This window comes from Camellia sinensis, chromosome 7, assembly GCF_055761805.1.
Source record: "Camellia sinensis isolate YWXY chromosome 7, ASM5576180v1, whole genome shotgun sequence".
Taxonomy (NCBI): Eukaryota; Viridiplantae; Streptophyta; class Magnoliopsida; order Ericales; family Theaceae; genus Camellia; species Camellia sinensis.
Window position 1 is genome coordinate 72,914,620 of NC_138967.1, and position 12,292 is coordinate 72,926,911.

Here is a 12,292-nt window from a genome sequence, read left to right on the forward strand (position 1 = left end):
AATAGAGAAAGCAAGCAAAGAGACAAACCCTTATACCTCTTGAAGAGAAGAAGCAATTCAAGCAACAAAACCAAATAATCAACACCCTCGAAAGCTCAAACCAAGCTCAAAAGTACTCAGCTCAAAGATGAGAAGATTTGGTTAAGGGTGTATAGGCAAAGATTGAGAGTGTATAGGCTAAAGCGTAGAAATTTGCTATAGAGAGAGAGAATTGTAGAGAGAGAAAGGAAAAATTTTGACCTCAAAATTTTCTAACCTCAAAACATGAGAGAGGGGTCTCCTATATATAGAAAACATGAATTCCCTACAAGGATATCCATCTCTACACGTGTGGACAGATGCATGCATCTGTGCAAAACAGTTGGCACAGCTGTCATAAAATATCTGCAAAAGAAACTGGTGGCCGACAAGCCACATCAGTGGCCGATAGCCCAAAAGTGATGGCCGGTAGCCTCAACAGGTGGCTGGCAGGCCACCAGAAGCTGCAAGCTTGAAGGACCAAGGCCTGGTCCAAGAATGAGGCAACAAGGGTGTAGGGCTTGAAGAGCTCAAAGTTGTGGCATTCCGCTGAGGACTTCGAGCACTTGACAAGCAAATAAACTCATCATCGGGTGTGCATGCGATGGCATCCAAGTCGTAAGGGCTGTCAAGAATGGGGTGTCTACACATATGCACCCATAGTTATGACATTTTCTTATTTAGTTATGATATTATTTTAGTTATGGCTTATGATATCTTTGATTATGCCTCATGTGATTTTTGGTTATAAGATTTTTTTTTTATAAGGTATATATGCTACATAAGTGTGTACCATAACCTTTCCCTTTCCCCCCTAGAAAAATTTACTCATAAATCCCATATTGTGATTCATTTAATCTCATAAGATTTCTTGTAAATCAATTAATCCCACTATTTTTGATATAGTGAATTTAATGGGACTAGCTTCCCTCTAGTATGTGATCGGATTAGAGGGTACTATTGGGCCTGTGAGGGTCCACCACGGGTCCCATTTCGATAATTTGAATCGTTCAATATGTAGAACTCGTCGAGTACTATATGCTTGTAAAACATCATGTTGATCGGATATCGATAGTTACATGATCAAATCAGTTTTGTATATAAAAAAATGGACGGTGAAAAATAAACGATTGACAGAAATCTGTTTCGATGAGATAGCTATTGATATTCGATCAACGTGATTTTTTACAGATATATAGTACTCGATAAGTTCTACACATTGAACGGTTCATATTATCGAAACAAGACCTGTGGTGGACTCCCATGGATCTAATAGTACCCTCCAGTCGGACTGGAGGAAAGCCCAACCCGAATTTAATGGGTGCCTCTATTTACACACCACATTTTGTCTCAAGGCACACCATTAATTGGTTATTTTTTATTACAATAATGACCTTATCTAAAAGGTCCAAAATGACCACAAAAGAATATCAATATACACCTTAGTTGAATACACAATATCTAAACCCTGACTCTAGCCACAATTGTTGCAGCCGCCGTCATTTCACCACCGCTGCCTCATCGCCCCTCTCTTGCTTCAGCGATCTTTCTCTCTCTCTCTCTCTCTCTCTCTCTCTCTCTTGCGATTTGTATTTTCACAATATGCAAGGTGGTGGATTGCGGGGTTGGTGACGGAAGGAAGGTGCGACTGGGCTAGGAAAGGGACAGTGGCAGAGCACGAGTGAGAAGAGAGGTTGACAGCAGTGAAGGTGATCTACAAAAGAAGGCAACTTATCGGACTGGGCAGTGGGTGGAATACTCAAAGGGTCATCCATTTTTGAAAATGAAACAGAAAACAGTGAAGGATAAATCCGTTCGGAAGTACAGAGTCGGACTATTCAATTTTGTTCAACACTAAAATGTCGAACATATTGAAGATGTTCGACAGAAACACTCTGGACAGAAGGTTAATGTTCGACATACCAGAGTCGAACGGTTCACAAAATCAAACTTTAATATATAATGCCATTGGTTCACAAAATCAAACATTCATATACAATGCTCATGGCAATGGAAAAACGTACATAAACCCTCTAATCTAAGCAAAATGAGAATTTTCACCTACTATATCTCCAATGTGGAGTTGTTTCTACCGGCTTCTTTGATGAAACAGAGAATGTAGGAGAATAGGTCTTCACCAGTGGCGTCTTTGATGATACAGAGAATGGAGAGGGAGATGGAAGATCGTGGGTGGGGTATTTGAGTGAGTAAGGGTGAAGATGGAAGATGTGGATGGGGTGTGTGAGTAACGGTAAAGATGGAAAATTATGGTGTGTATTGAGCAAATTTTGAATTTATAAAATTACTAAAGGTGTGCCTTGAGTAGTGGTGTGCCTTGAGAGGAAATGTGGTGTGTAAATAGAGACACCCGAATTTAATATATTCTTTGAGTTGTGAGTGTACTATTTTACCCTTATTCCATTCAAATTTCATCCGATGTTTTTATTGGGTAAGAAAGTTTGGAGGTAAAAAAGGAATTTTTTTTTTTTTTTCAAAACACCCAAACCAATGTAACAATTAACAATTCCACATTAGGCACCCACCATGCATAATCTACCATGGATTACATACATTTATGTTATTGACCATTATTAATTAAATGTCTCCACACCCACATTGTATAAGCCACATTTCACAGAATTTGAACTTCGACGGTATCACATTCCCACATAATACACCATTGTTAATAAAATCAAACTTATTCAAAATGGGGGTGGATGCTAATATGAGGATTTTCCTATTTTAGAATGGCATTTGTGGAATTTTTGAAATATTTCATAAATGAGTACAAAAAATCTTTAGTAAATTTTAGATAAATATGCAATTTTAAACCATGGATAATTTGGTCATTTATGAGTACCACCTAGCAAGAAAATTATATTTTCACACACTTAATTACCTCAGTGTACATCTTTTTTTAGTACACACATTTATTAATTTGATTATTAATTAATTTTCTCAATCCACACACTAAAAGTTACAATTATACCATTCACTCATAATTATTATATACACACCACTCGACCCTCTTTTCCGCTCACTTGTTGAGCGACCCTACTTCCAGATTTATAGACCCATTGTAGACTCACGTGAAGACCATTCAAGACTATAGTGTGAAGTGAAGTAAAGTGAAGACAAAGTTTTCCATTGAAGACTCTATTGAACCTCCATTAAAAACATCATTGAAAACCCTTCAAAAAATATTGTTAAAGATGAGTCATCTTTCCATTTTATTATTGCATTTACCATTTTGTTATTGCATTTACCATTTCTACATCTCTGTGCACTTCATTGCCATAAAACCCTCTTCTTCTTCTTCTTCTTCTTCTTCTTCGGTTTGGGGATTTCGGCATTGATTTTCCGAAATTATACATTTAATTCGAAACTTAACTTCCGAATAAAAGTGATTAGTTCGACAAATTTGTTCCCGAAAAAAAATTTCGACAATTGATATCCGAATATAATGAAATAATTCAGCACTGGTTGTATCACAGAAAACAACGGAAAAAAAAATGTTTTACACAAAAAAACTAACATTTTCATTACTAATAGAGTATAAATCTAGATATTAAAGTAATATGAGAGTTGTTATGAGTATTGTTTTGTAAGCAATAGAGGAGTATAGAATGTGTAGCAAGCAAAGTGACAATAATAAAAAAAATTAAGGCTTAGTTTTTGAGAGGGTAATTTATATGAAAATTGGGCCGAGCTGGGTAATAGGTCGTTATGGGCCACAGTATGAAGGGCTGAGTAAAAAGGCCATAAAGCTACTCCGGTCCAAAGGAGGCTTAAAGTTAGTCCGGTCCAAAGGAGACTTGAAGTTACTCCGGTCCCAGAGAGTTTACGGTAAGCTCAGTTGTCACACACAAAGTTATCCTGGTCGGGACCACGTTATTGGTTATCCCGGTCGAAACATACCATGGTTAAGCACTGGGAGAAACCAGGGTAAGAGCCGTGAAGGGAAGAGCCGAGCTAAAGTTAGCTCGGTCTAGTCTACAGTTTAGCATGGCCATGCGTACCTCGGTCATATTGGAGTCCGACCATGGTAAAACCATCTCACTTGGTTTAAGTAGTGACGAGGGTGTTGAAGGATAAGCATTATCTTTCAAGAGTATGACTCCTAGGAGGACTCTACATGGAGGAGTAAGAGTCCTACTAGGATTATGCCACGCGGAACCTATAAAAGCTCACAACATCACCTATAGAGAAGTAACAAAACTTTGATTCTCAAATACACAAAGCTTTTGTCTATTTGTCTATTTTGCTGACTTAGGCATCGGAGAGGTATCCGGCACACACCCGCCGACTAGCTCACGTTTGTGTTTTCAGGGAATAAAGCGACATCATACGGAAGAGGGCAGACTTGATCAACAGGATTATACGAGAAGGTTTATTTCTTTTTCGTACAGTTTTTTTATTCAAAAAGTGTATGAGAGGGAGATTTATGATCTGGAATTGGGCTGAGGTAACGGCCGAGCAGGTTGAGAGCCTAATGGTGCATGGGGCCGAAATGACCGGCGATCTGCCCGGGGATGGGCTGCCAGAACTTGGGCCAGGCAGGAGTTGGGCCAAGTATGCGCCGCCCCAGACCGTAAAGAAGCTGCTCGGCAAGGAAGTGCTCGGTTGGACCGAGCTGCTTGATTAGGCGATGATGGAGCCTGTCAAGCTGAGTGACCGGCGCCCGGAAAGGCGTGGTCAGCCGAGGTAATCGTTTGATCGGCAGGAAGGCCGACCACAGGAGGTGCCCCAGGCTAGGCTTTGCCGAGATGCCGCCTAGCCCGGTCCTCCTTGGGCTTAGCCAGTGAAGTGCTTGGGTATGAAGCACAACACGGCCGTGGATAGAGAAGCTCGGCTGCCGAGCTCCAGCTGAGAAGGCAGGCAGTTGAGATTAGGTGATGTTCAGCAAGGTTTATGCTGACAGATGGGATAGCGGAGCCACGTGTCAGGAGATGACTGGGAGTGGATATGGGGTGCAAAAGGTATATAAGCATGTCTGAGCCCCCCATACGCGACAGACGAACACTTTGTAAGAAAACTCCTACACTCTAACCCCTCTCTCTCTCTCTCTATCCTAAGGTGTGTGCTAACTTGATCGTCGGAGGGTTTTTCCGGCCACACACCGCCGGGTAGCTCACCGTTATTTGCTCGCTGGTGATCGGACAGAAACGGAGTTCGGAAGAAAGGAGTACGGGCGTGCCAGAATATTTGCTCCCCGTACAATTGGCGCCGTCTGTAGGAAACTTGACAGACAAAACCTTGTCTTCCAGGCTCGTCTGATCGCCGTCCATGGCGAACAACGAAGAGTTTCCATTGTCTGCCATAGACGGAGCCACCCCGGAGTACACCCGAAGGAGAGAGGGACCTCCCGCCATCCATCCAATGGCGGACTTGGGGACGCCCACCGGAAGATAGTCAGTAGACGCGCGGGATAAGCGCGGAAGAAGTCATGGTCATTCACGGAGTCCAGACGGTCACCGGCGGAGGAGAGACTCACACGCCAGACGTCTGGAAAATAAGTTGAGAGACCAAGATGCCGTCATTCGGCGAATGGCGGCGGAGATGGAGGATCTGAAGCGGCATGTCAAAGGGAAAGGTATAGCTGGAGTGGGTGACCACAGTGAGGGCACCCCATCCCGCCGTTCAGGCGGTCAGAGTCAGTGACGCACCCCATCCATCTCTATTACCAGAAGTTACCAGGTTGGTGATTCCGACGTGCATGCAGAGAAGTCTAGCACGCAGGATAGCACATACCAGCCCTCACGTCCGGTGACGACGTCGAGGTACTCATATTCTGCTCACTCCGAGGATTTGCGGGCGGTCTTGAAGGAACGGGCTCGCCGGCGTGAAGCACAGAGGATACCGGCGTTCCAGCGGTTATCCTACGGGGTTCACGCCAGCGAAGAGGTCAGAATGCCTCCACCCCGCCCAGCAGCGCCACTCTTTGTAGATACGGACCTGGCCAGGCTAAGCGCCACCCCCTTTTCCCCAGAAATAGAAACAACACCGTTTCCAGCAGGCTTCCACCAGCCTAAGTTCACACTCTACGACGGAAAAACTGATCCTTACATGCACGTAAGCCACTTCCGACAGGTTATGGCCGGACATAGGCGAAATGATGGACTTATGTGCCTGATCTTCCTGTCGAGTTTAGGCGAGCTAGGCTTAAAGTGGTTCGAGAGGTTGCCGGAAGGGAGCATACAACAGTGGTATCAGTTGGCCGAAGCCTTTGTGACGCACTTCAAAACCAACACAAAAACACCAAAGGAGGTCGATCATTTACTTAGTGTCAAGATGGAACCGGGCGGCACACTGAAGGCATATAACTCCAGGTATTGGGAGACCTTCAACGAGATCTTGGATTGCCCGGTCAACCTTGCAATCACTCAATACAAGCATGGTCTCCCGATCGGACATAGACTGCGGGACTCGCTCACCATGCACCAACCGACGTCCATGGGCCAGCTCATGCAGCGCATCAACGAGCATATCTGGGTCGAGGATGATGCGTCAGCATCTACCGTGAAGTCAACCCCGGTAGCAACAGACAAGAAGACGGCAGGCAAAGTGCATGCAGTTGGGCGAGAGTCCAGCCGCTCAAGTGACAGAGTAGAGGAATCAGACCGTGGCTCGAATCGTAAGAACCGGGGTAGAGGACGTCGGAACGACCGGGATGACTACGCCCGAGATGATGTTGCGGATGCCAACAGAAGATTGAAGGCAAGGACTGGCATCACCACGGTCTTCAAGATTCCAATTTATCGCATACTTAGTGAAATCCGAGACGAGGAGTATGTCCGGTTTCCTGCTAAGTTGGGCGATGGACAGAAGGGCTACAACCCGCGGTATCGTTGCACATTCCACCGGGAGAGGGGCCACCGGACTGAGGATTGTTTGCCTTTGAGGCAACACTTAGAAGAGCTGGTCGCGGCCGGGCATCTAGACCTTTACATTGATGGCGGCGTAAAGCCGAATCAGGCTCCGGTCGATCCCAGGGGACAGGATGACCGAGACGCACCACCACAAGGAGTTATTAATGTCATCCACGGCATCGTAGAACCGGAGCGTGTTTGTGAACTCCGGGGCATGATAAAAAAGGCAGAGCATATGAGGGAGGTTTTGTCGGTACAGCCTGCCATCAAAAGGGAGAAGACAGAAGAAAAAGACGTGATTAGTTTCACCTCAAGGGATCTAGAGCGTATCCAGGCGCCGCACAACGATGCCCTAGTAGTAACACTACGCGTCAAGGAATTTGATGTTAAACGGATCTTGATCGATCAGGGAAGCTCGGTCGAGATCATGTATTATGATGCGTTCAAGCAGCTCAAACTCCGGGAGACAAACTTGGCTCCGGCAACTTCGCCACTGGTTGGATTCAACTCGCAACCGGAGTGGCCCTTGGGAAAGATTATCCTGCCGGTTAAAGCGGGATCCGTGGTCAAGCAAGTGGAGTTTTGGGTGCTACAAGTGCCTTCGACGTACAACCTTATCCTTGGAAGGGGATGGCTTCACGCTATGCAAGCTGTAGTGTCGACCTACCACCAGGTGATGAGATTCCCCTCGGCTATGGGGACAATCGAGGAGATCTGGGGGGGATCAAGTCATGTCCAAACAGTGCTTCGTAGCGGTGAATGGCAGCCGGGCTGCCAAAGGGTTCGTGCAAATGATAGAAGGACCGGAAGACCGAGGAGTTCTGGAGGATGTGGGCACTAAGGCAGAGGACAAAGCTGTGGAGGACCTGGTTGAGGTGTGACTCGATATAGAGCGGCCGGATAAGTTCTTCCTGCTCGGTTCCAGCCTTACTGCCCAAGAGAGGACCAAGATGGTTGAGTTTTTGATTGCCAACATCGAAGTCTTCGCATGGTCGCCTTACGACATGCCTGGCCTCGATCCAAGTTTTATCTGCCATTACCTCAACGTCTTCCCTGGAGCAAAGCCAGTCATCCAGCGAACAAGAAGATCGGCACTGCATCACGCCGAGGTAGTTGCAGAGGAGGTGAAGAACCTGCTTGAGGCACGAGCAATTCAGGAAGTGCACTACCCTCGGTGGATTTCCAACACCGTAGTGATGCCCAAGAAGAATGGAAAGTAGCGAATTTGTGTCGACTATAAGACAGTCAACCGAGCTTGTCCCAAAGATAGCTTCCCTTTGCTGCGAATTGACCAGCTTGTGGACTTGATGGCTGGACATAAGAGGCTCAGTTTCTTGGATGCCTACCGCAGCTACCATCAGATTGCCATGCATGGGCCTGACCGAGAAATCACCTCTTTCACGACTCCAAGGGGACTCTTCTGCTACCGAGTCATGCCTTTTGATTTGAAGAACGCCGGGGCAATCTTTTAGAGGATGGTGACCAAAATGTTTGCTCCTTTGCTTGGCCGGACAATGGAGGCTTACATCGATGATATGGTGGTAAAGAGCCGACATGAGGCAAACCATTTGTCCGACTTAGCCGAAATGTTTGCCATTCTAAAAAAGCACAAGCTGCGCTTGAATGCGTCAAAGTGTGCCTTTGGCATGGGATCCGAAAAATTTTCGGGGTTCCTAGTCACGAACCGAGGCATCAAAGCAGACCCTACTCAGATAAGAGCCGTGCAAGAGTTGAAGCAGCCTAGCTCGGCTGAGGACGTGCAGCATCTGGCCGGGATGGCCGCCGCACTTAATCGGTTTATAAGCCAGTCATCAGATCGCTGCCGCCCTTTCTTTCAAGCATTGAAGTCAAAGTTCTCGTGGGACGAAGATTGTGACCGAGCTTTGGCCGAGCTCAAGGAATATCTGTCTTCTCCGCCACTGTTGGTTACACCAAAGCCGGGTGAGGAACTCTACCTTTACCTTGCCGTCTCCCAGCAAGTAGTCAGTGCGGTGCTAGTCCGCGCAGAAGGAATCAAGCACCTCCCAATTTTCTATGTCAGTAAGACCTTGCTGCCGGCTGAGACGAGGTACTTGCCATTGGAAAAGCTTGCGTTGGCATTGATGATGGCTTCAAGGAAGTTGGCGCATTATTTTCATGCCCATACCGTCATTGTACTGACCGAGTTTCCCCTTAAGGCCTTGTTTGAACAGGCGGACTTTTCAGGCCGAATTCTCAAGTGGGCGGTCGAATTGGGACAGTTTGATGTAAAGTTCCAACCGCGCACAGCCATAAAGGCCCAAACTCTGGCCGATTTCGTTGCTGAATTCTCACCAGGAACTCATCCGGTATGCCCGGTCGATATTGCCGTGGCAGAAGAAGAAGCGACTGCAAGCCTGACCGAGATACCACAACTGTGTGGAGTTGCCGACGCGAAATTTGCACGCCCCACCGCAGTACCCTCAACTTGTACACTTCAACCAACCGGTGACGCGATGACGGAGTCGGGTATTGTGGTCCCACCCACTCTGTCCGGTACCGCGTCGTCAGGGGGTGAAGTAATGGAACTACTCAGCACAGAGCCTGCGGCCGACATAATACCGCAACCTGGTGATTCGCCTATGGACTTAAGCATTGTAGACCGACTTGCTGAGTCCGGTGCCGAATCACCAAGGGGGGCTGGAGCTGGAGTGGAACCAATCAACACGAAACTTGAAACCAGACAGCCAAGAAACCGTGATCCTATTGCCCTTCGCAACTCTCAGGACCCATCAGACTGTTGGAAGCTTTTTGCGGGGGAAATGTGGAAGCTTTTTGTTGATGGAGCGTCTAACCGTCATGGTGCCAGCCTAGGTATCGTTCTTATCTCCCCGGCTGGCCTAACCATTGAACATTCTATCACGCTTGGCTTCCCAGCATCTAATAACGAGGCTGAGTACGAGGCCCTTCTCGCCGGGCTCAAGAGCGCTATTCAAATGAAGGCTGCCGAGCTATTAGTGTACAGTGATTCCCAACTTGTGGTTAACCAAGTCTCTGGGATTTACGAAGCAAAGGATGACAGAATGGCGAAGTACCAAGCTCTAGTCAGGGTGCACATCAAGCAGTTTCAGGCAATCAGAGTCCAACAGATTGGCCATGAAGAAAACAGCCGAGCTGATGAGTTGGCCGGCATCGCTTCAATGGTAGATAGTACGTCTCCAAACCCCCTGTTAATTGACTTTCTTCCACGGCGAAGCATTGAAGACGCCAGGCAGACGGATGTACTCTGCGCCGCGCTAGGTCCTTCCTGGATGGACCCCTTAATCTTGTTCCTCAGAGACCAGACTCTACCAACTGACAAGAAAGAAGCACACAAAGTCCGGGTGAAGTCAGAGCGGTTTTGGCTCTCTCCATCTGGTGCGTTGTATAAAAAGTCCTTCACTGGTCCTTATCTAAAGTGCGTGCACCCGAATAGTGTAGAGGCCTTCTTGTACGAAATTCACGAAGGCATTTGTGGCAGCCACATAGGGGGCAGGTCCTTGGCCTACCGAGCTATTTCGCAGGGATACTGGTGGCCGTGCATGCAGGCCGACGCACAAAAGTACGTCCGCAAGTGCGAAAAATGCCAGAAATTCGCCCATCAGATCCATCAGCCTGCTAGGGAACTTCTTCCCCTCACCAGTCCTTGGCCCTTCGCCATGTGGGGGCTAGATATAGTGGGGCCACTGCCAACAGCACCAGGCAACCGGAAATTCTTCATTGCGGCCACAGATTACTTCACGAAATGGGTTGAAGCTGAGCCCTTGGCAATAATTAAAGAGAAAGACGTGAAGCGGTTTGTCTGGCAGAACGTGGTCACGCGGTTAGGCGTCCCCAAGATCTTGATCTCTGACAACGGCACCCAATTTGACGGTCGCCTATTCAGAGGATTTTGTGAAGATTTGAAGATTGAATTCTACAACCCACTCCGGCTTACCCGCAGTCTAATGGTCAAGCCGAGGCATCGAACAAGACTATTCTGGATGGGTTGAAGAAACGGCTGGAGAAGGCAAAGGGAAAATGGGCTGAGGAGTTACCCAGCGTCCTCTGGGCATACCGAACAACCCCGTGGCGATCTACCGGGGAAACTCCATTTGCTTTGGCTTATGGCATGGAGGCGGTCATACCTTTGGAAGTTGGCATGCCCACCCTAAGAAGCGAGAGTTTTGAGCCCGAACTGAACGCCGAGGCTATTGCCTTGGAGCTGGACCTAGCGGAAGAGCGTCGAGAGAAGGCCCTCATCCATGTGGCCGCCTACCAACAAGAGCTCTCAAAGAAATACAACAAGACGGTGCACCCCAGACCGTTCAAAGTTGGTGATTGGGTTTTGAGGAAGGTTATGGGCAACACCCTGGTGCCAGGTGAAGGCAAACTAGGGGCAAATTGGGAAGGACCCTACAAGATCACCGGTCTAGCGGGTAAGGGGGCTTACCACTTGGAGGATCTAGAGGGAAGAGCAATACCCCGGCCATGGAATGCGGCCAACCTGAAACTGTATTATTTCTAAGATTTTGCTTTCTTTTCTTGTGCAAAGGAATTTTTTAGCTTGCACTGCAGAATGTAAATTCTTTTTGTCAATATATAGAAGTAATTTTGCTTTAGCACTTGGACTGTTGTTTTAATGTAAAAAATCGAAATGATTTACTCCAGTTGGAAGAGTTGGTGTTTTGTCCAACTTCGAATTCCTAACCGAGATGATTTACTCCGGTCGGAAGAGTTGGTGTTTTGTCCAACTTTGGAATCCCCAACCGAGATGATTTACTCCGGTTGGAAGAGTTGGCGTTTTGTCCAACTTCGAATTCCCAACCGAGATGATTTACTCCGGTCGGAAGAGTTGGTGTTTTGTCCAACTTCGGATTCCCAACCGAGATGATTTATTCCGATTGGAAGAGTTGGTGTTTTGTCCAACTTAGGAATCCCAACCGAGATGATTTACTCCGGTTGGAAGAGTTGGTGTTTTGTCCAACTTCGAATTCCCAGCCGAGATGATTTACTCCGGTCGGAAGAGTTGGTGTTTTGTCCAACTTCGGATTCCCAACCGAGATGATTTATTCCGGTTGGAAGAGTTGGTGTTTTGTCCAACTTAGGAATCCCAACCGAGATGATTTACTCCAGTTGGAAGAGTTGGTGTTTTGTCCAACTTCGAATTCCAAACCGAGATGATTTACTCCGGTCGGAAGAGTTGGTGTTTTGTCCAACTTCGAATTCCCAACCGAGATGATTTATTCCGGTTAGAAGAGTTAGTGTTTTGTCCAACTTAGGATTCCCAACCGAGATGATTTATCCCGGTTGGAAGAGTTGGTGTTTTGTCCAACTTCGAATTCCCAATCGAGATGATTTACTCCGGTCGGAAGAGTTGGTGTTTTGTCCAACTTCGAATTCCCAACCGAGATGATTTATTCCGGTTG